The 27,978-nt window shown below is 37.7% G+C and overlaps 1 protein-coding gene across 2 annotated transcripts in view; it reads left to right on the top strand.

Moving 5' to 3' along the window:
- The first annotated feature begins 419 nt into the window (after nt 1–419).
- LOC149785985 (uncharacterized) overlaps nt 420–27,978 on the top strand; it is a 104,650-nt gene continuing 77,091 nt past the window's right edge. For both annotated transcript variants that reach the window (XR_016424852.1, XM_089976251.1), the window contains exon 1: nt 420–472. The gene's annotated coding sequence lies outside the window, so the exon portion shown is untranslated. The remainder of the gene's footprint in view (nt 473–27,978) is intronic.

The following is a 27,978-nucleotide window of genomic DNA, read 5'->3' as shown; positions in this document are numbered from 1 at the left end:
CATCATCCTACATGTCTGCGGCATGATGCCCCAGTGCTAGACATCACTATAAACTGCCACACTGAAGACATCGTAGAGATATGACTGGAAAATCGTTAAAGCTACGTTAAGAATCCTAATCACACACACACACACACACACACACACACACACACACTCTCCATTACGTATAATGATTTCCACTGTGTATAATAATTTCCATTGCGTATAATGATTTCAATTGCGTAGCAGGTCGGTCTTCGAGTAAATTTGAACTATAATTTAAAAAAAAGTATTCATTTTTATTTGTTGACACCAATTTTACACCAGAATACTTATCTAGTTAAAACAGTGACGAAACAGTGTTAACATATAGTTTTGTTGATTTCCGTTACGTACGTTACTTCCATTGCGTGTTTTAGTCATACTGACATGTATTGCGTCGTATTACAAGAGACGGAGTTGAAGGCCTTGATAATTTCAACATTTTAAGGTTTGTAGTCTGAAACAATAAGGCGGATCGAAATTTTCAGCAAAGTCAGCTGTAATAAGGAATTGACTGGTTTGTGGTTAAATTAAAATACTCATCGTGGGATATTTTATGTATGCAAGAAACTGATATTGCATGTACAAGGCACAATAGTGCAGCTGAGGGTGAATTTTCTTGCAAAAATGTTGGGATATTTATGTATATCAACTGATTAAATACTATTTAAAATGCATTTCTGGGGTAATATCAAGTACATAGGGGTTCTCGTTATGAAATACGAGCTCTCTGAAATCTTCGTACATAGAGTAACGAATCTATCGTCTCCATGTTGAAATCCCGATCGGCAGTGATCGGCAGATCCCGAATGAGTAACACATAATTCCGGTGACTATAATTTGCATAATTATAGGCCACATTGTAAACACTGAAGATAATGACGTAAAACACAACCACGCTACGAGACCGCCCAAAATGTCAACAACGGTGAGTACGATCTTCTTTGTTCTCGTTCTTTTCTTCTTATCCTTTTCTATTCTAATTTTAATTTTGAGAGGAACAATGAAATGTATGATGAACTACTTTTATTGTTATATTTCAAAGTTTTTGTGGTACGAGAATAATTTAAATCGACGTGCTCTGCACAGTATTGCAAAAACCCACAGGTACTCACTCTATTTCTTGCCCAGTAGAATTCGTACTCCCTCACGTCCCCACCAGTCAATTTTATAAACGAAAAGCATCAGGGATATTTAAAAATGCTCAAAATTGAGTAATTTCATTAATCAATTTATAAATTCTAACCAGATTGTCACCAGTGAACCCCTAACACCCATCTTTCTGACGTTTCAAACAAAGCGGAAAAGAAGTTGTGTGCTTCTCAAAGTTAATACTTTACATACACAAGGTTTTAAATAAGCTTTTTTTTTAAAAAAAAATATGCGACTAGAATATGGAATCCAGGTTCAAAACTCAGGGCGAGATCATAAAAAAGTACACACACACAAACGTACAGTCACTTGTCAGCTTAAGTTTGACCACAGCTTTATTCTTGCACATATTTATTGGGTATTGTGCACACTGAGTAAATAGACACATAGACTTTGCTTTGGTGCACATTCGAGGAAAATAGGGGCCATTTTTAAATTTTGGATCCCCACCCTACCCAACGCTTGACCTGATCCAGCCCAAAAAAAACTTCCATCAAATCACAACCTCTCATGTATTAATTTCTTATCCAAAGTTAGCACTATATTCCTATAAGTTTGATAAGTAATCATGAATATATTAGTTGTCAAATTATGAAATACATTTACGTATTAAAATTCATTAGACTTAAATCAGCTCACTTTCAAGCTCAATTCTAGAGCGACCTTTAAGAGGAAGAGGGAGAGGAAGGATGAGGCATGGAGCAAGAAGTTGAAAAACCAGATGAGGGAGAGGAGGAAGACATGCTGTGCAGCCTAAAAACTGAGCTGACCAAGCTCTACACATAGTTCAGACAAGGCAGACAAGAATGAGGGTAATTGTTTATTTATATCTTGCAAAACAAGTATTGATAGATATTGAAAAATGTTTGGTACTAAGTAACTTGGCAAAAACTCTGATATCTATGTCGGTAGTGTTTTGCACAACTTAGAAAATGCATACTTGTAATAAAGGATTAGTTATTTTACCAAACAATGTATGTTTAAACTGCTTTAGTTTTTGTTGCTACTCAACACCCCCCCCCCAATATGATTTGATAAAGGAAGACTATGCACAGATACCATAGAAAATACAGAGGCCACCTCATTTATATGGCCACCTTATATAATACCAAAATGGTAAAAGTATTATGGAGATAATCTCATAGAGTACCCCATTGCATGATGAAATACATATAATTGATATGAAACTAAATACAAAAGGTTTTAACATGGGTCACTTAAATGTACAAGGTATAGTGGAAAAAATAGAACAGATTAAGTTAATGTTGTCTTCCAAGGAAAATAATATACATGTTTTAGGACTCACTGAAACCAAATTAAATGCTAGCCACAATGATAATCTATTTCACTGTCAAGGCTTCAATAAACCATTATGCAGGGACAGAGAGACAGCGGGGGGGGTCTTGTATACATTACAAGATGTAAATGCAGAAAGGCGACTTGACTTGGGGTCACATGAAATTGAAAGTATTTGGGTGAAAATTTCTCAAAATAATGCAGAATCATTCCTAGTTGGTTTCATTTATAGGTCACCTTCCTCCAAAGCAATTTGGAATGATAACTCTTTGAAACAAATAGAAAATGTTCATGCACAGGAGAAAGAAATATATATACTCAGCAGTGTAAATTAGGACCTACTCAATACTCAAATAAGGAGTAATTGGATGGAATTTTTTGAATCATTAGGCCTAGTCCAGCTGGTAAATGAGCCCACGAGTGTAACAGAAATATCAAGCACTCTTATTGATCACATTTATACCAACCTACCAAACAATGTGGCTTATGTTAATGTACCAAATGTTGGTCTTAGTGACCACTATCCTACTTTTTTGACAACAAAGGTTAAATGCAACAGAAATAGGAAAAATACATACAAAACTATCACTTACAGATCTTTCCAAAATTGAAGTAAATAACAATTTCAAGAAGACCTAAATAAAGTTCCATGGAATAGTATCCAAATTTTGATGACATATGTTAAGCTCTTAAAGTGTGGACCGATTTATGAATGTAGTCTCTAAGCATGCACCGCTAAAAGTACATTGAGTAAAGTATGAAATCCAACCTAACTGATTTACTACTGAAATTCTAGATACTATGAAGACACTAGACCAATTGAAGGCTATGGGAAACCATGCACAATATCAAGTATGGGGAAATAACATAACAAGTAAGAATGAAAAGGCAAAAAAATAACTTTTTTTCAATCAATGCTTGAAAACACAAAGAGCAACACAAACTCCATTTGGAAAGTCTTCACTGATCAGACGAATAAAATTCACTCACTTCTGGTAAATGACACAAAAGTTACTAATGACACTGACATTGCAAATGTTTTGAGTGATTTTGTTTCACTAACGTTACCACTAAGTTAAAAGAACCAGTGATAGAAAACAACTATAATGAACTGAAAAAATCCCTAACGAGGTATGTTTCTCTATCCCACAGGTATATGTGATGTGATTTGGATTTTTAACGTAGCTTTAACAATTTTTCAGTCATATCGCTACGATGTCTGCAGTGTGGCAGTTTATAGTGATGTCTAGCACTGGGGCATCATGCCACAGACATGTAGCATGATGTCCCACCCAGTCACATTATCCTGACACCAGGCCGACCAGTCCTAACACTAACCTCTTAATGCTGACTGCCAAGCAAGGCAGCTGTTAGTACCGTTTTTGTAAGTCTTTGGTATTACTCGGCCAGGGATCGAACCCACGACCTCCAGCATCCAAGGCGGACGCTCTAACCACTAGGCCACCGGAGCGGTTCCCACAGGTATAAAAAAACCTGCTAAAAAATGTCTCAGTAAACTTGATATCAAGAAAGCTACAGGACTTGATCAGATTGGTCCACCACTCATTAAAACTTCTGCCTCAGCTATTTTAGATAGCATAACATTCATAATCAATTTAAATATTGCAACCTCATCTGTCCCCAAAAAATATGGAAAACTGCAAAAGTAATGCCTATGCACAAATCTGGTTCTAAGAATGATGCTGATAACTACCAGCCAATTTCAATACAACCAAAACTTGTCAAAATTGATTGAAAAACATGTCCATAACTCGTTCATGTCATATTTAACAAAACAGTTGCTGTTACACCCTATTCAATCAGGCTTTAGACAGAAACATTCATGTGAGACTGACTTGATCTCTCTAACTGATAAATGGCTTCAACCACTTGATCAAAGTTGAATAATAGGATCTCTGTTTGTAGATTTAGGAAAGTTTATGGGTTGGTGTACATGAAATTCTTTTAAGAAACTGAAAGTCAACCAATGTGATGAAAGCACAATTAGATGGTTTACTTCAGACTTAAGTGAGAGAACACAACATGTTTATATAAATAATGTTCTGTTGGAACCTGGAACAATTAGATATGGAGTACCACAAGGTTCAATTTCAGGTCCATTACTATTGATACTATTTATTAATGGCCTACCACTTTTTACGAAGGGACTCAATTTCATCTACAGATCTCTATGCAGATGACACAACACTGTCAGACATCCAAAACACAAAGCACAAACTATAAATTTATTTACAGAATGCCCTAAACAAACTGGACAACTGGTGCACATGCAATGCCATAGTGGTAAATACTGGAAGAACTAAAATATTACTTATCTCAACATGGCAAAAAAGAACAAATCTTGGTAGTGATGAACTATGTCTGACATGGAAGGATACAAATTTGCAAATGGTTTGTCATGATAGACTACTTGGTGTTTTGGTTGATAATAACCTATCATGGACTGAACATGTCAGTAAAAAAGTTAATTCAAGTTTATGGCTTTTCAGTAGGATAAGGTACAGAAAACTATTTTATGACAGTTACATACAACCCTATTTAGACTACTGTAACACAGTGTGGGGTAATTCAGATGAAGAAATCATAGCAAAGCTGGCACATCTTAAAGCAAGTGCCTTCAGGCTATATCAATCCAGAAAGTAAGCAAAGAAAATTTTAGCTGGTAAGTTAAAATTATTACCTATTAAAGACTGAATCCGGTTGAGAAAAGCCAAATTAATGTACATGATATCCAATAATAGTGCTCCTGGATATTTACAATCACTGTTCAAATATAGGCTACCTGGTAATACTCCACAACTGTGATCCATGTCTACCAAACAGTATACAATTCCCAAACCAAATAAGGAATTATTCAAAAAATGTTTCCATAACTCTGGAACTTTGCTCTTGAATAGTATTCCAGTTGATATTAGAAATGCCAACTCTATTTCCTTCTTCCAAACCAACATATACAGCGGCTTCAGAGTTACACTTAAAATAGATAAATTCCTTTGTATGAGGGCCTAAAGGTCAACTTGCTCTTTTTTCAATTTAATTAATAAACCAACTTAAGTAATACATTTATTAGTTTAATTTTTTTTAAATACAAAATGGTAACAAAAAGTCTATACAATCTTACTTTGGAGTTCAGCAATTAGACCTGACTAGATTGCAGTTTTTTTTTTAAAATTAGACATGTACAGAATTCATATAGCCATTTAAGTCTTGTGAAATAAATACAGTAGAACCTGTCTTGAAAGACCACCCCTTCTGCCATAAAATTATAGTCTCTCAAGACAGATGGTCTCTCATAACAGGTCATAACACAATATAATCATTAAATTTGTTTATTGAGAATATGGTCTCTCAAGACAGGTGGTCTCACATAACAGTGGTCTTTCAAGACAGGTTTTACTGTACTACACTTTTATTCTTATGTTTTAAATATGATGCATGCCTTAATGTGTATTTCTAAAGCCCCAAAATATGTTAAGATAATACTATATATGCAATATCATGATAAACATAAGGACTTAATAATCCTAAATTGTTTTATTTATCCAGAATTTAGACTGACATGAAGGCTTGCAAGAAACTTTTTTTTCTTCTTCATATCTGATCTAACATTTTTGGGTAAGAATTTTAATTTCCCAGTCTGCTTGGTATTCAATGTTTCCACCTTTGAACTGGTGACTACTGCAAATGATTTCTGTATAACAGATTTACTCGATTCAATGGCAATTTTGAAATTTCTTTAATTCTTTCAATAACTTTTATATATTCCTTGAGCGTGTTATTGCCAAAGCTTAAAATTTTTATGTACAAAATGTATATCACAAAAGGTATGAATAACTTGACAGGTATGTTGGCTACATTACAGAAAACCTCTTTCTGTATACAGGATATGTGTAGCACATGCCTATGAATGTACAACTTGCACTTTGTACCAATAAAATCAAAATACTGCATCAATTTACAAACAGAATTAAAACTTTGATAGTTACTCTTACAATACAACATCTACAATGAATTCCATTTCCAAGGTGGACTCTCAAAGATTGATAATTGATGTACATACATGATTGTTGTAAATGTTATTTTTTTGCAACCTCTATGAAAGAATTTTAAAATTGTAAGCCGTCCAAAAACAGACATGCATACATATGCAAATGATAAGGACTTTGTTTTAATTTACAATTGATACTCATCGAGTAGATTCTTTTCATTACCTGATTTCAGTGTGGGTACCTCACTATACTAGCCAAATCTAAGCTGCAATCAGCCATTCCTATTTGATCCCAATGCAGGAGTCTCCGACTTCTAGAAATGCTCCCCAAAAACTTTGAGCTGTCCATCTTAACATAAACTATCAGTTCTAGTTGCGATGGAACTCTCAGTGTTCATGTCAAAATAAAAGCCATGTGCAGTTTTGATTCACGTGTATTTCACAGTGGAATTTGCTGATCGAAGATGAATAACATTTGAATAAGCGCATGTTCCTATTATTTCTTAAAATATATTTTTTTACATTTTAGAAATAGCATATTACAATTGGAATAATTTTTCAGATTTTTCAAGATCTAATCCTTGATGAGGCTGTACATGCCTTGCCCAGGATGTACAGATGAAATGTTCTTGTCGTCAATGATAAAGTTGACTTGATGAGTGCCAGCAGTCATGCTACCTATAGGCAGTTCGGCAACATGGAAGGCTGGGGTCTGGACAGAGACATGTAATTCCCTCTTGCTGTTTCTGATGGTGGTTCTTGAGGTGCCAGGTTTCTACAAATTCTCCTAGGATCATTTTCCTTTAGTTCTCTTCTCCTCTGCATACCCTGCTTTCCCTCAAGTTGACAGATGAGGGCTTTCTTTACAACTCCCTAATGTGGGGATGTTTTCTTTTCCTTGCAAGGGTAGACGGACCATCTGCCGCTCTTTTTGTTGTAACATCGATGCCTGTTTTAAAGAAATATTTATTTTCTTAACATGTGTGACAAGCATCCCCATGCTAACCCATATTAACTTTTTACCCAATATTAGAGCCTCATGATCAGTTCCCAAGAAGGAGTTGTTGAGGGGTTGTTTTTGTTCTTATTTGTTCTATCCACAAAATACTATGTGAGACAGGATGCATTTTTGCCCATTCCTTCAGAAAGCAACATGTTTTCATGAACAGGTATTAGCTAGTAATCATCATGATGACAGCATCTACCCCAAACGTCCTGAGGATATTCCATAAACCCCCATATATCCTTAAAAAAGTGTGTCAGTCCCTGGGAAAGTGCTATACATATTACTGGATCTAATTATTAGACTTGCATTGCTCAAATCAAAATAAATATCCACTAGAATGATAACAATACTAATTACAAGATCTGTATGCATGAAAATATTAAGATTCCTTACCACAAATATAAATGTGTGCCGATTGTTGCAAAATGACTTGTATCTAATACAAAGTTTTCATGACTTGTACATGTGAATAATACTCCATTCATCTGATCTCCAGGCAGGGATCATAATGCACAATCAATACATAAAATTAATTCTAATGTCCTGTAGTGAAACAAGCTTACACTATCTCCCCATCTTTGTTTCTCATTACACCTCAGCCACTATGGATATTGTGATCCAAAGCAGCTAGCTCATTCCTAATCCTGTACACAGGAGGGATGTATGAAAATCTCTTGGCACTGTACATCATGATCTGCTGATGAAAAACTTCAAGCTCAGCAGTGCTTTTGCAATTATCAAAAACATGTATCTTGTAACATGTGTTATTTGCAATCTGCTAACAGATTAATACAGTTATTAAATAATCATTACTGTTGGTAATTTTTGCATACATAAAATCTTTACTGAAGTGTTTATTGATAGAGTGTCATGGAATTGCTTATACCTGATGTGCATGTATTATACCTGAAATTACCAAAGACTTGAGAAGGAGAGTCACTATACATGTATCATGTGCACACATCTTATGAATTCTAACTTATTCAGATCTTCAAATAGTAAATATGTACAGTAATGTATTATTTAGTTGAGAATAAAAATATTTAAAGTGGTCTTCACATTTTTCTTTTCAATACCATGCAATTGTTGCAATCCAGAAATGGCATACCTGAAATTTAAGTAATACTCCACTATTTAGGAACCTTTGGTCCAAGAGCACCTGTGCCAAGGTTTTCAGCACTTGGCTTCCTTCTTGGGATCATCTTCATCAAGCCAAAGCTTTGTCAGCTCTTCATTCTCCAGGTAAGGTTCATGAAGACATTTATTAATGCCTTGGCCATGTGAGAGGATCTACTCATGTGTATTGGTGATGTGATTTAGGACACTGCTCAAGATACTCTGAAAGAATGCCACAATCAGTACCTTTAGCACCTAAAGCTGGTCTCTTTTGTCATGGTGACCCCATATTGATAAGACAACTTGATTTATATCATAAAGCGAAAGCTACATTGTAGAACTGGCTAACAGTTAGTGTAGCAGTATTCAAATTTTCCTCAGATCATTGTTCCTTCAATATTCCACATTACTCTGACATTTCAAATAAATTACTTTTAATAAACTACATACCTAGAAGATTTGGTGATGAATATATATGGATAAAAAAATACATTAAAAGAAATCAGAAGATAAGGATTTTGCACTGTAATTTTGATTTCATACAAAAGTATACAATAGCAAATGTTTACATATATGTTTCAAATAAAAGGACTGAAAACTCACAAAAAATTGTCCATAGCTGCTAGCAGTCTTGCATGAAAACCAAAACTGGTTCATGTCTTGGGACCATTGTAATAAAGCCATATTATCCATTTGTTTGGCAACCTTGAAAAGTAGGTAGATGCAATAAAGTTAAAAATGCATGAAGACCAATCATCAAAACAGAAACAGCTTTTTCAATTCCAAAAGTTTTATAACAATAAAGAGTGAAAACCAACAAGTCATTTAATTCCCAAGAATAAAAAATGAAATTTAAAAAGAACTTACAGTATTGTAAATTAAATCCCAAATAAGTTGTATCACCAGTCCTAATGAATAAAGTTTAATGAACTGCCAGTGGTTTCCAAAAACAAACTTCAACTGTTATCTCAGTATTTTGTTTTTAAATTGAATATGTCTTATGTGCATTCATCATGAGCTAAGTGGATAGATGGGAAGAGGGTGTTAGCAAGAACTGCATGTGGGACATAGATAAATGTATAAATGGGAAATGGCATAAAGAAAGCGTATGAAGCATGTAGACACAGTTTCAATATACAATCACTGGTCCTCTAAGTATTGAGTGGGAAAAAAATCCAGCTGTGATTATTGGGTTAGCCAGCACAGTATACTGGAACTTTTTAGCATAACCAAAACAATGACATTTCAAATGATGCCTTTTTCTATGCATCATGTGGCGTAGTTGAAATACCCAACCCCACTTCTGAGAAAGTGAAATTCAAGGGGTTTTTTCGAACTCAAACTAAGAAAAGCATGAAGTGGGAACTCAACCTGCTGGCAGTTATAATAATGTCTTTTATCAGCATTGCATTTGTTACATCATTGTTTTCAGCAGAATGACGATTGTAAGACAACCCCCACCCACCCATGAAAAAAATCTGCAAGAAATTGGTCGTTTTTACCTTTCTGATTCAATAGCAGATACTTCAGGTACTGAAGGTGTCTCCATTCTCTCAGTATGTTGCAAAAGCACTTGGCCAGGTGTTGATGTGAAGCATGAAAATGTACTGGCCATCGGTTCAGTATGCTTGGGTTCATCTTTTCCTATATTTTTTGTAACTTTGTAACTTAAAATATGAATTAAATATTCATTTGTATTATAAGTTATGTTTTAAATCTGTTTCTTTGTGCACTGTGTTAAAAACTTAGAACTGAAATACTTCATTTAAGCAAGAATACATAATAATAAATCTATAAAAAAAGTTCACATCACTAAAACTAACTTGACTGCAGCTCAAAACTTTAACTGATAACAATCTGCCAGCCATATATTCTGGTAGCACTACAACATCCTTTCCTATCATGACTAGAGATCCTTTTGTAACTGTAGTCAATACAGTGCTTTATAACAGATTTACTAGTAGTTGAAAGATGTACAATAAAATCTTATTATTTGTTCCATCACGTTTACTTGATAAGGGTATTAAACTTTTATGCAAGTAATGTGCATGTCACATTAACCAAAGGGGGGTGGGTGAGAGAGAGAGAGAGGGATAGATATGATATAAATAATGATAACGCTTGTAAATGTATCTAAGTTCCCTCGCCGAATTTATAAAAGAAAACTGTCACGAAGTTAATTGACAGGTGTACAAAATGACCTTTATGAGCACGCTGTTATAAAAAATAAAAAATATACATGTATTCCACCCCAACATACAATACACACAATGCAGTCGCCGAGTGAAATATTGATCAGCCGATCACATCTATTTTGGGCATATTACAAAGCAAGTCCTTGTGCAAACATTGTATTAATAAAACAGTGTGCTTTCAAACATACAGTAGGAACAAGATATGAAAAATGGAGAACACTTATACATAGACATCACAGTCACTTGATTCTGGGGAAACTAATATGTATCACCATATAACACAGGCATTGGCTTACCTGTCCAACAACAACTTCGCCATTTCAGTGTCTGATGCCAGTCCTAACTCTTACATCAATGCTCTACATCGAACAAACTGGTCCCCAAGAAAAATCCTTGATAAGTCCCGTTCGGTTTCTCTGACAGTTTTTCGACGTTTCTTCACGGAAAGCGACAAGCGCGGGCGACCTTGACGTTTTTGACTCTCACGTGTGTCCGCCATTTTTGTTTATAGTAGATATTTAAATTACAAGCACGTGACTCATAACCCGCCCACTGGACGAAGATGACGTATACGTTTTTGTGGTCACGTGAGGCTTCCGTAACAGTTCGTGACCTACAAGTTTCAATTAAAGCGGGCCCCCACAAAAAATTCATTTTCTTTCGTTTATTTATCAATTGCCCAATTTAATCTTCTCAAACTCTAGGCTATTTTGAATTATTTCAGCTTATAAGTCGACACATTTCACTAGTTACATGATCTGTAACATTCACAAAATTACAGACACTCTGCACTATTGTGCGTTCCCGGGTTTTCAAAGTATACTTACCAAAAATTTTGACATTTTGATGAAATTGTGTTGTAAACGATCTGCGTAATCTCTTTTCTAGAACGTTACTTAGGTAAACAGCCGCTAGGCGTCGCGTGTGCAAAATTATTCTGGAAATCCCGTTTGCCGCGATAATATAGAACCCGCGATAATACAGCTTTTGATTATACATAGAACCACTTTCCCCCCCCCCCCCAAAAAAAAAAAAACAACAACAAAAAACAGTGGGCGTATTTATTTAAAAGACAGGACAGAAGGTAAGTAATTTTATTTATTTGTAAACATACATACATATGTATACATGTATCTCTTTCTAGCTAACTATCGCGGACGGGGAATGCTACACCAAGTTTTATAGACTTCTCCAAAATATAACATATTTAATCATAATCCATGCTTGACTGCGGATTGGCGGAGAAATACATAAGTTTGCACTTTCTTTACAGAAAGTAAACGGAATGCAATTATGCTAGGCCTACTTGATGCCGAATAATTCAAGAGCAAGGTATCTTATCTTCTTCCAAAAGTTCAAAAGTTCTGCAGAAATCAGAACTATATCAAAGAAAGTTCGAGTGCGACAGCGTATTGCTCTCCCATCATCCCCAGCGCTGATAGCTGCCATTTTCACCTAATTTAACTGCATTTCTTAAAATTACAAACTGTGTTGGCATTCTTGTATAAATTAGAATGTATAGTAATAAATCATTCCCGAACACATAGACACAGTGATCACATCAAGAGGGCTCTAAAAACTCACTTATTTTGACTGCAAGAACAAACTTAAAGACCTAATAATGTTTCCTACCTTAAATATTCTCAGCATGTTTTAAAAAAAATGTTTTTTATCTTATAGGTGTTGTCTAATGTAGTAAAGCGCATAGAGCTTCTAAAGATTAGGTGCTATACAAAGTCCTAATTAGTATTATTATTATTATTATTGTTATTATTTAATATTTTAACTTGTAAAGTCGTTCCAGGCTGGAAGTATGAAAAGGACTAGAATTTGTAAGATTCATTTGGGTATATTTAAACAAGAAAATTCTAAACAATGTTACAATATTGTTTTATTGTCTTCTGTTTATTGTCTGCCTGAACAGTCGCAAAAATGTAATACGTGATTATACAGTTCCCTTTGGAGCCTCAATTTTGAAACGGTCTAACCATGTCACAAGATATATGTATTGTAAATTAACATCACAATCAAAACATATGATGTTCTCTGTGATACGTCTACCAGGGCGCTGCAAATGTTCGTCAGTTTTATCCTCAGATTTACTAAATGCATTCGATTTCTTTGTAATTTTAATAGATATATCAAAAGTCCTCCACTTTAACTTTCTCCTTACAAAAATATTCCACAGAAAATGTTTCAAACTCGGAAGCTAAAATGGATTTTAAGTTATTTTAGATGATTTACACTCTGGAATGTCTCTTAGGAATTAAAAAGCATGGGGCAAGGGCTCTCTCTCTCTCTCTCTCTCGTTTGTTTAATTTTGCAACTACACCGAATTATTCATTGTCATACATTTTGTCCAAACTATTGTTGCCAACCTCAACTATTTTGTTGACCTAGTTGATACAGTGAAAGGCACTTAAGCTGCTCTCGTGACCTGCGGTACTCTGCCATTGTAACCGGGACAGTTCTTTACAAAATCTAAATAGGGCTTTCTCCGCTTGATGGGGAAGGGGGGTGGGGGCTGATGCACACCAGCGAAGATAATGGACGAACGGACAGAGTGAAGCCTTGAAATAGTCCCCACTTATTTCATTTATTCTAACCCAGGTTCGTTTCTAATAAAAGGGTATTCGGTGATATAATTTAGTTATCGGAGAGAAAGAGATGGAAAGTAAGACAGAAAGTTCTAAAAGTTGAACGACAGATAGAAGAGAAAGAAAGATAGCTTATTTTATTAAAGTAAAGTTATTACTTACTGAAATCAAGAAGCAAAGATGAAATTCGAATGAAAATAATAAGGTTTATTTAAAGTAAATAATTAGTTAAATAAGCAACTACAAATTAAGGGTGTGTTTTAGGTGGATGGAGACTAAATTTAGGAAGGAAATTAGGAAGAAATTAGGAAAGTATGAAATAATTTGATAAATCATGTAATTAATGGGGCCAAGCTTAATTTTTTACCTTCTTGTACGCCCAAAACAAACCAGACGATCGTATCGTCTCGATATAGTAACTCTGTAACCACACAGGACTGGTCTAACGCCAAGCAATGGCGACTGTACTACCTTCAACAACCGCAAACAGCTATTTCGCCCCACCCGACCCTGGACCGGTCGAAAAGCATATATAAAATGAAATGTATACACGCGCCGCCACCGGACTATCCGACATGCGCATAGAGTGGACGCGTGCGCTGACCGGTTAAAAATGGTCTGACATAAACAGAGCTCAAGTAAACACTTCATGTAGAAAAGAAGGGGGGGGGTAACTTTAAATTTCAGTGTAAATAAGTCCGAAATTAGCGAAATCATGAGCAGCAGGGGGGGGGAACAGACCAAAACTAAATAGAAAAATAACTGTTCTACAACAATTATTCCTTGATAGAACCCTATTTTGATGAAATAAACCCTTCTACGGTCTTACATAAAAACACGCGTAAAATGCTTCGCATTTCCGAGCGCGTTAACGCGCCAAGAAATAATTTACGCTGCAAAAATTGTATCGAGGCCGACGCGATATCGTGTCCGCGGGTCGTGCAGGTTTATTGTCAAGAAATGCTTTGCCGCCACGGGAAATTAAATCATTGACAAATAAATAATGGCAAATATTGGAGAAGCACTTACGACTAAACTAGCTCGAGAACGTCTTAGTGCAATTCAGAAATTTCTTCCTGTCCGAGATTCCGTCAGACAAAAATTACAGCAGCGACAAGAATCTCGGGAAGTTTTTGCAGAATCTGCGGAGGAATTATTCAAACCTGTAACAGCAACTACCAAAGCGATTACAACTGCTATCATAGGAACCCCTGATCCTGATGCGCCGCAGAAAAGTCTTCTTCAGGCGATAGAAGGATTTAAACAGGCTCCACCAAAACCGATCAAAGGATTTAATTATAAAACGGATTTCGTTGAATGGTTTGTGAATGACATTAAAAATTTTTCAGTCGCGACCAGAGATGAAATAATTAATTTTGGCGCTGAAGTTGCTAGGGCTTATCACAATCGAGAAGCTGTTATGAAAGATCCTAATCAAAAGATATCTAAAAAACAATTTCTCGATGGGGTTTATAAACTAAAACGTAACATTGAACGGATAGATACTGCTGATGTATTTTATCGAGAGTATATGTCAGGATCGGATCGATTTACCGTCCAAATGCGACAGACAAAACGGCATAAAAAAATAGCGCCAAAAAAAATAGCTAAACCACAAGCCACCGCGGCACCAACAAAACTGGAAGAGGAAGAGGAAGAGGAGGAGGCGGATAGGGTAATCTATATTCCACCTTATTTGCCCCAGCGGCCATCATCGGAAGAAAATGAAAAAAGACTAGAGCAATTAATTGCCAGGCAGAAGAAACGGGCTGCACAATTAAGAGATTTAGAAAAAAAGGATAAGAGAAGAAAGGAAGTTAAATCAGAAATAAGAGAGCTGACTGAGAAACAAAGATTGACAGCTCAAAATATCAAAGATATAGAGGGATCGATCGCGAGAGGAGTCAGAGAAATAGAACGGGAACAGGAGGAGAAGGAGAAACAACTATATCTAAAAAAACAGGAAGAATTTGAAAAGCAAATAGAGGACTTGACTGGTAAAAAATGGCCCCCACGAGATCCAAAACCAGACCCGGTAATGTCGCCGTCGTTTGATCCGGTTGATGTCGAGTATGAGGTAGGAGAGTCACTTCCTTCTCCGTATGAATTAGATATAGAAACACTTAAAGAAAAACGAGGAAAAATACAAGAAAGATTACGCAGTTTAATGAATAAGAAAACCAAATATGTAGGATCTGGGAAAAGAGAAAAAGCTAAGGAGATAGATTCCAAGATAATGGCTCTTTCTGATGAATTAACTGCATACACAAAACAAATATTTAAAAAGGAGAAGGAGAAGGAGAAAACGGGGGAAGGTTACACTGGTCGCGGATATAACAATCATATCTGTCCTGATAACATCATTAATGATGTGTCCCGGTTGGAAGTTCTCATCGGAGGAAGACGCGCCGGAAACAACTCTCGGGAAATTATAAATGAGGCCGCAAATATTTGTCAGCGACTATTTCAGAGCGGAATTATGGATATCGGCGTTTACCGGGGACTTATTGATGAACTCGCAGACGGTTACTACAGCGACTAAGTTAGAGAAACAATAATTAAATAAAATGATCGTGCACAATTCTCAACCCGGACACGCTAGCGTGTTACAAGTCCGCGTAGTAAACTCGCGATTACCAGTCTACAGAGCAACCTACGGAGATGGTCTCGGTGATACAATTACTGGTTTGTTTTCAAGAATAGCCCCTAAGGCGATTCCAATTGCAAAACAATTGTCGATGAAAGCTATTGATGTTGTCAAAGATAAAGCCCTTGGTGGTGTTGGTGATCTCGCCACGAAGGCATTTCAATCAATCAAAGACAGATTGACACGATTAATTCGCAGACCAAAAACTATTAAATCACCGCCACCGGTGAAACTGGCCAGTACTGAACTTATGCCAGCGGGGATCAGTAAAGTAATAAATGATGCTGCCAACCAAAAACTTGCAGAGCTTGTAACCCAAATACCCGAACAAATAAATACGAGCCTGATATCAGGAAGCGGATTTCGTTTTAGAAGACAATAATTTTATATAAAATGTTTAAACGCGTATCTGATCCCGCGTTCGATATGGAAGCACCAACACTCAAAGATGAATCTGTGCGCGATTATCAGTATTATTCTTACGAGGCAAGAAATCCCAATCAGCGAGGGCGAATTGAATTACAAGTTCAGGACACAAGTAGATATTTCTTGCCCGCTGAAGCATTTCTTGAAGTCACGGGGGAACTTGTAACAAATGTTCCCGCTGATACACCATACGACGCTAATATCCAAGTTGGGTTTGTTAATAACGGTATCATGGCACTATTCAGGAGTGCCTCATACAGCATTGACGGGAAAGAAATTGAAACGATTCAGGATAACGTTGACGTTGCTACAACAATTGTCGGATTAGCACGATACTCAGATGATTACACCAGATCGGCTGGTCCGACTATGATGTTTGCTAAGGATAATTACGATGAACCAGATGGTAGACCTAGCATTATTAGACAACCATACGACCGTGCTGCTCCTGCTGCTCTTGCCGATGTGGAAGATTTAGTATTTCCCAACCCTAATTATAATTTAGGATTTAAGACGCGTCAATTAATGTTGGGGGATGTACGAAGGAGATTCTCATGCGCAATTCCACTGTCTCACATCTTTGGGTTCTGTAGAAATGTCAGAAAGGTTATTTTTGGAGCCAAGCACACAGTTGTATTTGTGCGAAAGGGTGACGACAACGACGCTATCTGGCGAGACGATGATCCCGCTGTCGCTGCCGGTAAAGTAATATTATCAAAGCTCGCGTTGTGGATGCCAGTAATGTCTCCATCGATCACTGAAGAGCAACGATTACTCTCTTTTATGGACACAGGCGGTAAATCACTGATATCATGGTTAACAACAACAACAGATTCTATTCAAGGTGCTGGTGCTGGACAATTCACGTGGCATATCTCATCACAGCAGGGTGTATCAGCGCCACGACACATTTTTATAGCACTTCAGGCTAACGCACGAGTAAATAGTCAAGCACGATCGCATATGATATTTGACAAACTTAATGTCTCTGAGGTTTCGCTGCGAATAAACGGACATCAAGAACCATCCGAGGATATACTGATAAATTATGAGCGAAATGAAGTTGCGCGCGCGTATCATCGTTTGATGACATTTATGGGGCGTGATCAAAATATTGACACGGGTTTGCAGATATCACAGTTGGATTTTACAACGCTGTATCCGATTTATTACTTTTCGTTGGAACATTTGGATTTAACAAAACAATCTGTCGTTGATATACACTTCAGGGCTAACGTTGGTGAGTTTCCCGCTGCAGTTGCTGCAGTGGCTGGACCTCCAGCCATACCTGCAATTCCTGGTGGTTTTAGAGCTATCGCGGTTATACTCTCCGACAAAGCAATGCTGCTTGAAGGTGTTGGTGGACGAATGAGAATCATTGACGCTCCCGTAGAAAATATGTAATATTTTTCAAAAATATGTAATGATTTCCGAAAACATGTAACAATTAGATCAATCTCTGAAATATAAATGTCATACAGTCACGTTAATGTCACCTTGACTTCCGGTCAAGCAAAGAAATTGCAGTCGAAGAACGCAAGCGTGTGCGGGACATCAATAACGTTAAAACGAGATCAACTTGGTAACGGCCCAAACAAATTGTCATTAACGGCCACTCAGCTTAAACGTTTCAATAAGGCGTTAAAAGCAAAAACCGGTGTACGACTTGATTTCTCTGTTGCAGCTATCAAAGATATGACTAAAACCGGTGGAATATTTCCTCTCATCCCAATACTCGCCGCTGCAATTCCAGGATTACTTGGCGCAGCGGCAAAAGCTGCAGCATTAGGTGCAGTCGGAACCGCAGCTGGAATGGCACTAAAGAAAGCAACGGGGCACGGATACAAAAAAAAGGGAAGCGGGTTAAGATTACCGGGAACTCCCGCATCATGGTATCCAAAAAAATTCTAACGCCGTTGAGCAATTTTGATTTACTTAATGCTGTTAAAAAATTGCGTATAAAACATTTCAGAGGTGTATTTATGCGAGATCAATTACCGACGCGGCCGCGGAATCCAGAAACTGGAATTATTAATCTCGACAACAAAACCGGTCCGGGAACTCACTGGGTTGCTTACGCGATCGATCCACGTGGAATTATCTATTTCGATTCGTACGGGCTAGCACCGCCAGTTGAGTTTCTCAGGTATGTTTCCAGATTTTCAATTCCAGTGTGGCAGTCGACGTTACCAACACAAACATTAATTGATCCGCCCATTTGTGGAAACGAGGTTCTAAATGTTCTTGATGCAATCTCAAGAAACCCAGCAATACCTCCTCATAAACTCGTGCATGAATATACCTCTGGAAATGTAAAACATTTCTAATCAAAGATTTCTCGGAAATCGGAGATTTCTCACGCATTTAAAAAACGGTAACAAGAATAATGGTTGATATTTACGGAAGATCTTCCACGCGAAGAATTAAATCAAGCACAGATGTTGATCTCTCAAAATATGCGACCCGAGATGAAGTTGATAATCTCTTGGATATAGCTGGAGTTGACCCAGATGAAGTTGCTGTTTTTCAGGACCGGCAAGGAAAATTAAGAACGAGCAATATTAAAATCAGTAACATAATTCGCAGAGTTCTTGGCGCGTCCAAGGATAACTTCGTCGCATTTACCGATGATGGCCACATTAAGGACTCGAATATATCAATCGTGAACATCAAAGACAATATTAATAGCGGCGTTGATAAATGTGTAAAAAAAACCGGTGACGTAATGACCGGAGAACTTAGCCTCAGCGGTAACAAAATAACTGCGTTAGCGGATCCCGAATCCAACCAGGATGCGTCAAACAAGCAGTATGTAGACATCGTCGACGGTAAACTAAATACAATGCGGTTAGAGTATGATGTTCACGTGAGCGGTTTTAAAAGACTCCAAAGAAACTTTCAAAAAATCGGTGAATCCGCGGATAAATTCTTTGGGACTCCTCCAGTCGTCGATGTAAAACTTGCTGATATTAAAACCGATATCAACGATATCAGACAAAAACAAAACAATATAATATCGGGAATTCCTGAGATCGTTAACAAAACCAGTTTAATTAAGGTCCCCGCGGACGTTACTCCTGGGGGTATCGCCAACATTGTATTCACGGTCGCATCGGGATTCGCAACTTGGTCACAACAAAACAAGACTATCAAACATACTGCAACAGTCACTGGAATATATAGACTGACAATAATCTCTGCTGTGGAATTTAAGATATCTACCAAGTATGATTTAACTAACAGTTTTTCCCGAGTTGCGTCTGTGGTGATAAACAAAACAACTGAAGAAATTTTTACACTACAACCTGAATCCACACAAGGATTAGCCACAGTCAATTACTGGTGGTGTTTGGAATTCGTCGCTGCAATACCCGGTAATTGAAAATTATCGGTAATTAAAAATTACCAGCGATTTTAAATAATAATGTCAACATTAAAATCCGAAACATTTCCACGAGAACCGTTAACGGTTCCAGATGCTCAGCTGTATCGATATAATCAAGTCCGTGAGTGGCAATCTGAGTTAAAAACTGTCATCGATGATACCAGTCAAAAAGTAAAAAAATACAAACGCCGCATAACAGTATTAGATATCGCGGTTTATTCAGTATCTGCTATTGTGGTATCCGCGGGAGTAATACTATCCGCGATAGCTCCGGTGACAGCCGCGGTCACAATCTCGATTTGTACAATAACGTCCGCGGCGGGAGTTTTCAGCATCATAGCAAAAAAAATATCCTCGTGCGCGGTCACAAAATTACACGATTACATGATAAAATTAAATGCAGCCACGACCGCATATCAGAAATTATCATCGATGATATCATCAGCGTTAAACGCACAATCGTGCGAATCCGCGTCGATATCAGATTCTGAATTCCAACTAATGTCAGATGTGTACAATGATTATTTAAAAACTAAACAAATAAATAATGACAACACCGCAGGAATTACTTCAACAAATAGTTACAAATACAACACCGGTAAAAACAACGATGATTTCAGTATCGTCGACGAAACCAGAATTCAGTATTAATTTTCGAACTCCTATTACCGTAAACGAAATCGCGTTGGCGAAGCTCAGTGTGTATCACAGCTGGCCCAATATCAGGTCAGCGCCATTTTCGGGTCAGCCGCGGAATAATTCATTTGTGTTCTCGTGGAAAAACAAACCTAATGATGTTCCGGAATGGGATAAAATTACACTGCCAACTGGAAGTTATCAAATCGAGGAAATTAACGCGGAAATACAACGCCAAATAAAACGAATCACCGGCAAGGAATCCAAAATATCTCTGACCGCTCACGAACCGACACTGTCTACGGTCATCGAAATCTCAACGCCGGGATACTCAGTTGATATTTATAACAGTTCTATTAGGTCCGTACTAGGGTGGCCACAAAAACCCCCAAAGATTAAACCGGTTCTACCACCACCCGTGAAATCAGATTTCGAAACTGATAAACAAGAACTGCACGATCTCGAGTACAGTTATTATTTACTCCTTGTAGATCAATTACTAGCGGGAAAAAGTATCTTAATACCAAAGAATACTTGGAGTATAGAAGTTCTGCGCGGTGGGGAAAAATTCAATTACCCGTTGGATGATATACAAACTGAATTATTTATTCCGATCACGCAAGCACATAACCAACAGATAGAACTGTTGCGAGAACACTTTCGAGATTATATTTATGATCTATCTGGGGAAATGCAAAGCATTTCTACAATCAGTTCTCGTAATAAAATTATTGCAACCGTAGAAAAACTAAACAAACTTGCATCCGCGACAGAAACTATAAATCAAAAAATAATTCAGCTTGTACTGGATTACAAGGATGTTTCCGATGGTGGTCTCAGACAAAACATCAGAGCAGATTTTGCAATTCGGTTTGGTACTGACATTAATAAGATTTCAGATTTTAAGTTTCCCGGATATAACGCACCCGCGCTGAGAAAATCAGTCCAGGATCTCATCGAGGAATCTTTCAAAGATATTCTTGCCGCGTATGCAAAAATAAAACCAGAGCCGGTTATTCTCAAGGATGATAACAGCAGAGCATCCGATGGCAGACACATCTCACCGGGGATTGTAAATATTACAGATGTCGTCGCGGTTAATCTTGTATGTGACATCATTGACGGTAGCTACAGCGCTGGAAACGTTTCCGATGATAACACAGCCACGCAAGGATTTATCCTGTATACGTTTACACCAAAAGATCCACCGGGTTTTTTGATTGTGCAAGAACCAATTAATCCCGTTTATCTGCGGTGTAATAATCGGTGGTTGTCAACGATAAATTTTAAACTTGCTGACCAACGAGGAAATTTGTTAGACCTGCGCGGTGAAACAATCTCGGTACACCTACTAGTGAAATCGTAAATGTAAACATCGTCGGCGATGTAAACATCGCTCACGCGCCACTTCCCACTGATAATTTTCAATTATCGACAAGTAAAAATATATAATGTATTATCACAAACGAGTATTTATTTACGATAAAGAGATTCTCGAACAAGCAATCAGACAGGCTTTTAAACCCGGAGACGCCTTTGGTTCTCGTATTAATATCCGAATTGGTAATCACGGTAATGAAGATTTTTTACTGACAGAAAGTCAGTTACAGCAGTTGAAAACGCAAGAGCTTATTACTAGTATTGTGTGTGATCGATGTCAGATTCTTAATTACGCTCACTCGTGTCTAACATCGGCTCAATTACACGATTTACTATTACGAGAATCTTTGATTTGGGAATCGTAGATTCCTCTGGAAATGCAAAGCATTTCTCACGCGTTAACGCACTCGGAAATGCGAAGCATTTCTCAATCGAAGATTTGGAAGTCTTAAGACTTCCGTGACAGTATTTCATTAACGGTTTTACTACTTATGATTTTTTGATGGGGTAGTTTACCGGATAATCTTTGAATTTCGCAAAGAAATCTTTGATTGTCTTGATACAATTTCTGATTTTTTGCAACGAGTTTTTGATTTTTTTCAGTAATCTTTTTTTTTTCCGCTTCCCATTTCGCAAGAGTTTCTTTTGATCGATTTAATAATTTTTGACTATTTTGAAACATCCTCTGATTATCTTGAGACAGTCTCTGATTGTCCTGAGAAATTCCTTGAATTTCCGCAGTCAATTTTTGATTATCTTGAGACAATCTCTGATTGTCCTGAGAAATTCTTTGAATTTCCTCAGTCAGTTTTTGATTGTCCGCAGATAAGTCTTTCGGAATCGCATCAAGTCGCTGTTGTAGTTGGCGAATTATAAGATCCTTCGATGAAACTTTATTTCGTACCGACGCCGGATCATCTTGTCGCCAAATATCATAAATTCTACCGTACCCAATATGATACTGTCGTGCAATATCGCGAATCGGGGTTATTTCTCGCGCGAATTTTATTTCTTGTATTTGGGTTTCCGTAAGAGTAATTTTTACCATAATAATAATAACCAGTAGAAAAAAACAGGCAAAAAAAAAATAAAATGATAGATTTTTGAAAATCTCAGATTTTTATCTCAATTTTTTTTATTTCAGAAATTGTTACTGCAATTACGATAACAATTATTTGGTAATTATGATAACAATTACGGCGACAATTATGGAAACGCTAGCGTTTCTGAAAATTTACAATTCTTCGAGTAGTTTATCAAGTTGCACAGAAAGACCTTTTCCAGCCTTCTCCTTTTCGAATACTTTTCCTATTTCTGTCAGGATAAATTTAATTTTTTTTGCGACCGCGATAAACAATTTTAAATCGCGACCAATAATAATATCAGATCGCAACTGCGTATCAAGTGTTTTTATTATTCGGTACTCATTTTTATGAGTTTTAAATCCTTGTACGCGAGAATCTACTACATCATCGTACTGTTCTCGCAGCCAAACCGAGTTGAAAATTTCATTTGTGTGAAGTTTAGCAACTGCATCAAGTTCGACGCAAAGTTCATCAACGAGTTTATCATTCATTATATATTAGTATTTTTTTTTGTTTAAATTGTGTATATCACTGAGGTATAATCCTTAAAATCTTATTCTGAGTCTTCGTTGAACTCCCGTTCCGACTCGGAGTCATCATCGAAGTTGTCATCGGAGTCTTCAGCGGGTTCACGAAAGGTTACTCGTGTGCGATATTTCGGTACGTAAACAGTTTTTGTTACCCCGGTAATATTTCTGTGCACGGAGGCGGGGTGTATATCAAAATATTTAGCCGCAGATCTCATTGACGGAAATTCTATTTCGTCGTCGTCGGTAACAGCGATTACTGGTCGAGGAGGGTTTCGCGATAATGGTGGTTTACTATTTTCCTGCGGAGTAACAATTCGCAAATTTGTCACACGGTTATCTGTTTTATTTCCGTTAATGTGATCTACAACCTTTCCCGCGGGGATTAATCCGTGATGACACTCAACAATAAACCTGTGGGAGCAATAAGATTTATATTTACCGTCTTTGCCGACTGTTAATCTGCAATACCCGGTGTTAGTCACCGCTCGTCCAACTGGCTTGCCTCGGGTGCAGTGTCTGATTGTTCCATCAGCGGAGGATTCGTAGTTGTCGTACAAGGGATGTTTTCTGAATTCCATGCTATATAAAAAGTAATTTGCTTGTCTAAATGATTGATTTGTCTCTTTGCTATATATTCTTGTACTCCGAGTACGCGATTATGTTTCCGCAGGTGGTATCTTGCAAGTTCTCGAAAACTTCTCCCTCCGTGACTCAAACATAATTGGGTTTTTCCTCTGACTGCAATACCACAAATCATGCAAGATACGCACCCGGTGGATCCTCTTTTGATACTCTGATTGTGATTCGCACAATACTCTCCTCGACACTTTCGATTACAGATTTGATTCGTTGACAGTACTTTCCACGAACAATAGTTTTCAGGCATTATACAATTACCATAATTTTTTAATTAGATGCTATTTGGCCTTAAATATATAGAAATGAATACACGAGTATTTGATTTCGATTGGTTACGCGAATTAATTCGTATACGCGGACGACCGAAAAACCTTGTGTTGAGTAACAAAATTAGAACAGCTAAGAGAGAGTTTCGTGAAGAAGGTGTATCTCATGTTTGGTCAACACACCGATCTATCTCTGGTGATGTTGTTGATGACGGCGTTATGACAGATGTTATTGCGAGAATTATTATTGGACGTCTCGGCGCAACGCGGTATCATATACAGATAAAATTTATAACTAAAATTATTGATGAAGGTGAAACCAGATGGATTATTCGCGACAAGAGGGATCCTATACTTGACGCCCGAGGAAGAACTGTTTTACTAAGCGGAAATTCTAGACCGGGAATGTTAACGGGAATCGATACACCGTATTACGCTCGGGCTTACCCGGCGTCGGGGGTCGTTTACGGAATATATCCAGTCACGGCCGGAGATATAAACAGACTACCCCCGATGAAAACATCAACAGTATTAAATTGTGTGGCCGATCGAGTAACGGAACACTTTAAAAACGCGGCTCGGGGAAATGGTCTAACAACAATCAGACAAAAAAAAATAACCGAATGGGGTAATCGAGTAAAAGATACAGGTGCGTCAATTAAGGATGTTGCCGAGTTGGAAAAATCATTAAAATTTCCTATAACGGTATTATCGTTAACCGGTGAACAATTATATAAAAGTAAATACAATTCCCGTGGAGCTTCGATAACAATTTTTGACCATAACAGCCACGCGTGGACGGACTCAGTTAAAATATTTCCGCGAGATCGCGTCGTAAGGTATTATTCCGGAGATATGTTCGATTGTATTTATCAAATGAGTAAAACCGATCCCGTGTCTGTGTGGTTATTTAAAAGTTCTGAAATTGGTAGTTATGACCAGTTCGTGAAACCAAACGGAGAAATATATAGAACCGAGGAGTTGCACACGGAGATGAGCGCGCTCGCGGAAAGATATCCAACTGATGACGCTGACAAAAAATTGCTAACTTGTTGTTTTACTATTCCAGGTGTTGTCGCACACACGGCACGACAAAAAAATAATTGGAAACCAACTCCGACTCCGTTTCGTGAAGATATCCAGCTGAGTTGCGTTGAGTACGGTCACGGTGGTTTGTGGAATAAACCGTTTAACGTCAACGAAATGGTATCAGTGGATATGATTGCGTGTTATCCCGGAAGTTTTCTTGGCGGTGGTGAATGCGCTGAATATTTTACACGGTTTGGACACCCCACAAATTTAATGGCACGGGTAGCTATTAACGGACCATTACCTGATTTCGACTTGACGGGATTTGCTCGCGTGGAATCATTCGAATTTGCAACGCGGTTACATCCTATTAATTACGTTTGGTTTGGCAGACATTTTTCTGAAAAGAAATGGGCACCGCTTCCTCTGTTATATTTTATGATTGACAAAAAAATATTAATATCCGTTATTGTCAGTGAAGCCATTATTTGCTACACAAAACAAACTTCGGTTTGGTTACCAACTCCGTCACAACCCGATGATGATGCACCCGACGAGGAATGGCACGCGTGGAAAAGTGATGAACGCAACTGCAAAGATCTCGGCCGAAGATTAATAGGTAAATTTACTCAGGGAGGAGCGTTTGATCATAAACGACATCATAGTCGCTTAATTATGGACGAGGAAGAATTAAAGTTTATTATCGCTGATACTACTGCGAAAGATACGTTTTGTTCTCGCGAGGATATACTACTGCGTGGAACGCGATTAGGCACGGTTGTTACTTATCTCGACGGTGATTCAGCCCAGTACACCCATTTAAGATCTTTTATGTTAGCTTATGTTTCTATGAATTTATTGTCGATGGTCAACAGAGTTCCTAATGCGGTACGGGTTGCGACTGATTCGTTTTACATCACCGAGGAAGAATTAATCGCGTTAGATTTACCAATATCGGATGAATGGGCGACTTGGCGAGTAAAGCAGGAGGAATTACACGAGTACTGTGAATCAGCTGATGTTAAAATCAAAGATGAATATCGTAAATCTTTACCCGTATCTTTGTTACCTTCGTTGTTGCCTTCTGTGTGCGATCCAATTGCTAGACACAGAACAGTTTATCTGAATGGGCCAGGAGGATGCGGTAAAACAACTCGTGCAATCGAATTATTTCGCGGCGTTGATATGATTGTGCTAACACCAACACACAGACTTGCCAGAGAAATGACACAACGCGGTGTAAAGGCCTCTACGTGGCACGGCTTTTTCAAATACAGTGGTGGGACGTGGACACCTGATCGGATGGGGACAAAATATATTCCTGAGAAAATCATCTGGGATGAGATAGACACTGTGTCACTAGATATATTACGACCGTTCCTTGATTGGTTGTTAACGAAAAATACCGCAATAGTGATGTGCGGCGATCACGGTCAACCACCACCATTTGTCGGCGAATCCCCTCATGAATGGTTACGAGGATTTGTTGATTATTACGAGGAAATGTGTGATGACATTAGAGCAATTGATGACAAATTAAAAAAATTTAAAAAGCTGATTAGACTACAAACCAATGAAATCCAATGTGGAATAATGCGCAAGGTAATTCCTAGGACTTCATTCAGTAACTTCTTAACAGCGTGGAAACCAGATGATTTAATTGTCGCAAGTAGAAAATCCGTCAGGGATACACTTCAGCGGCGACTATTTCAGTTACATCAGCAGAAATTTCCAACGCGGGAAGTTCCGTTATGTTATAGACCAGATGACACACGATTGCAAAATATCGACGTTAATATTCCAGGACGTGGGACTCAGTCCCAGCCAGAGAAACAAAATTTAGTATTGAATGATATAGTAACAGTTAACGTCGATGCGGTCGAAGATGCATTAGCGATGAGTAAATCACCGTGGACACTAGGATATGCTATGACAATTCATTCCGCACAAGGATTAACTATTTCTGATACAACTGTTTGGATTGTTGATGACCGCATCGAATGGTCAAATTTAGTTTACTTGGCCGTGTCCAGGGTAAGAAGGATGGATCAGTTGCGAAGGATTGTATTAGATACGTCAACGAAGTCAGCCGCGAACACGTTAACACAAAAAGATCAAATAGGAAAAAAATTAAACAGTTACCGACAAAGCGACAAAAAAAATAATAGAGAATTTAACCTGGATGTTGAATTTGTGTTATCGCTACGTGAGCGTCAGAATAATCACTGCGCGAGTTGTAATTGTTTATTATTATGGCAGTATTCGAAAAACGACCCAAGACAATTTACCGTAGATAGAATAGATAGTAATCGTGGTCACACACGTAAAAATGTAATGTTGACCTGTCTTGAGTGTAACCGACGCAGAGGTGCTGCTGCAGTTATTTAAGTGTGGATCACTTTCGCGGATCACTTTAGTGTAAATCACTTTAGTGATCGGGGTGGTAATTGCGTATCCGCGGGGATCACCTGAAGTTGTTCGCGTTTAAATCCGCGTTGAGGAGCTGTCGAATCTAATCTGTAAATTGCGTTTCTCCCAGTTGATCTGGTTATGCTAGATA

This window comes from Sinohyriopsis cumingii, chromosome 12, assembly GCF_028554795.1.
Source record: "Sinohyriopsis cumingii isolate HCF-2022 chromosome 12, ASM2855479v2, whole genome shotgun sequence".
Taxonomy (NCBI): Eukaryota; Metazoa; Mollusca; class Bivalvia; order Unionida; family Unionidae; genus Sinohyriopsis; species Sinohyriopsis cumingii.
The sequence above is the reverse complement of the archived record's forward strand: the minus strand, read 5'-3'. Positions and strand labels throughout refer to the sequence as shown.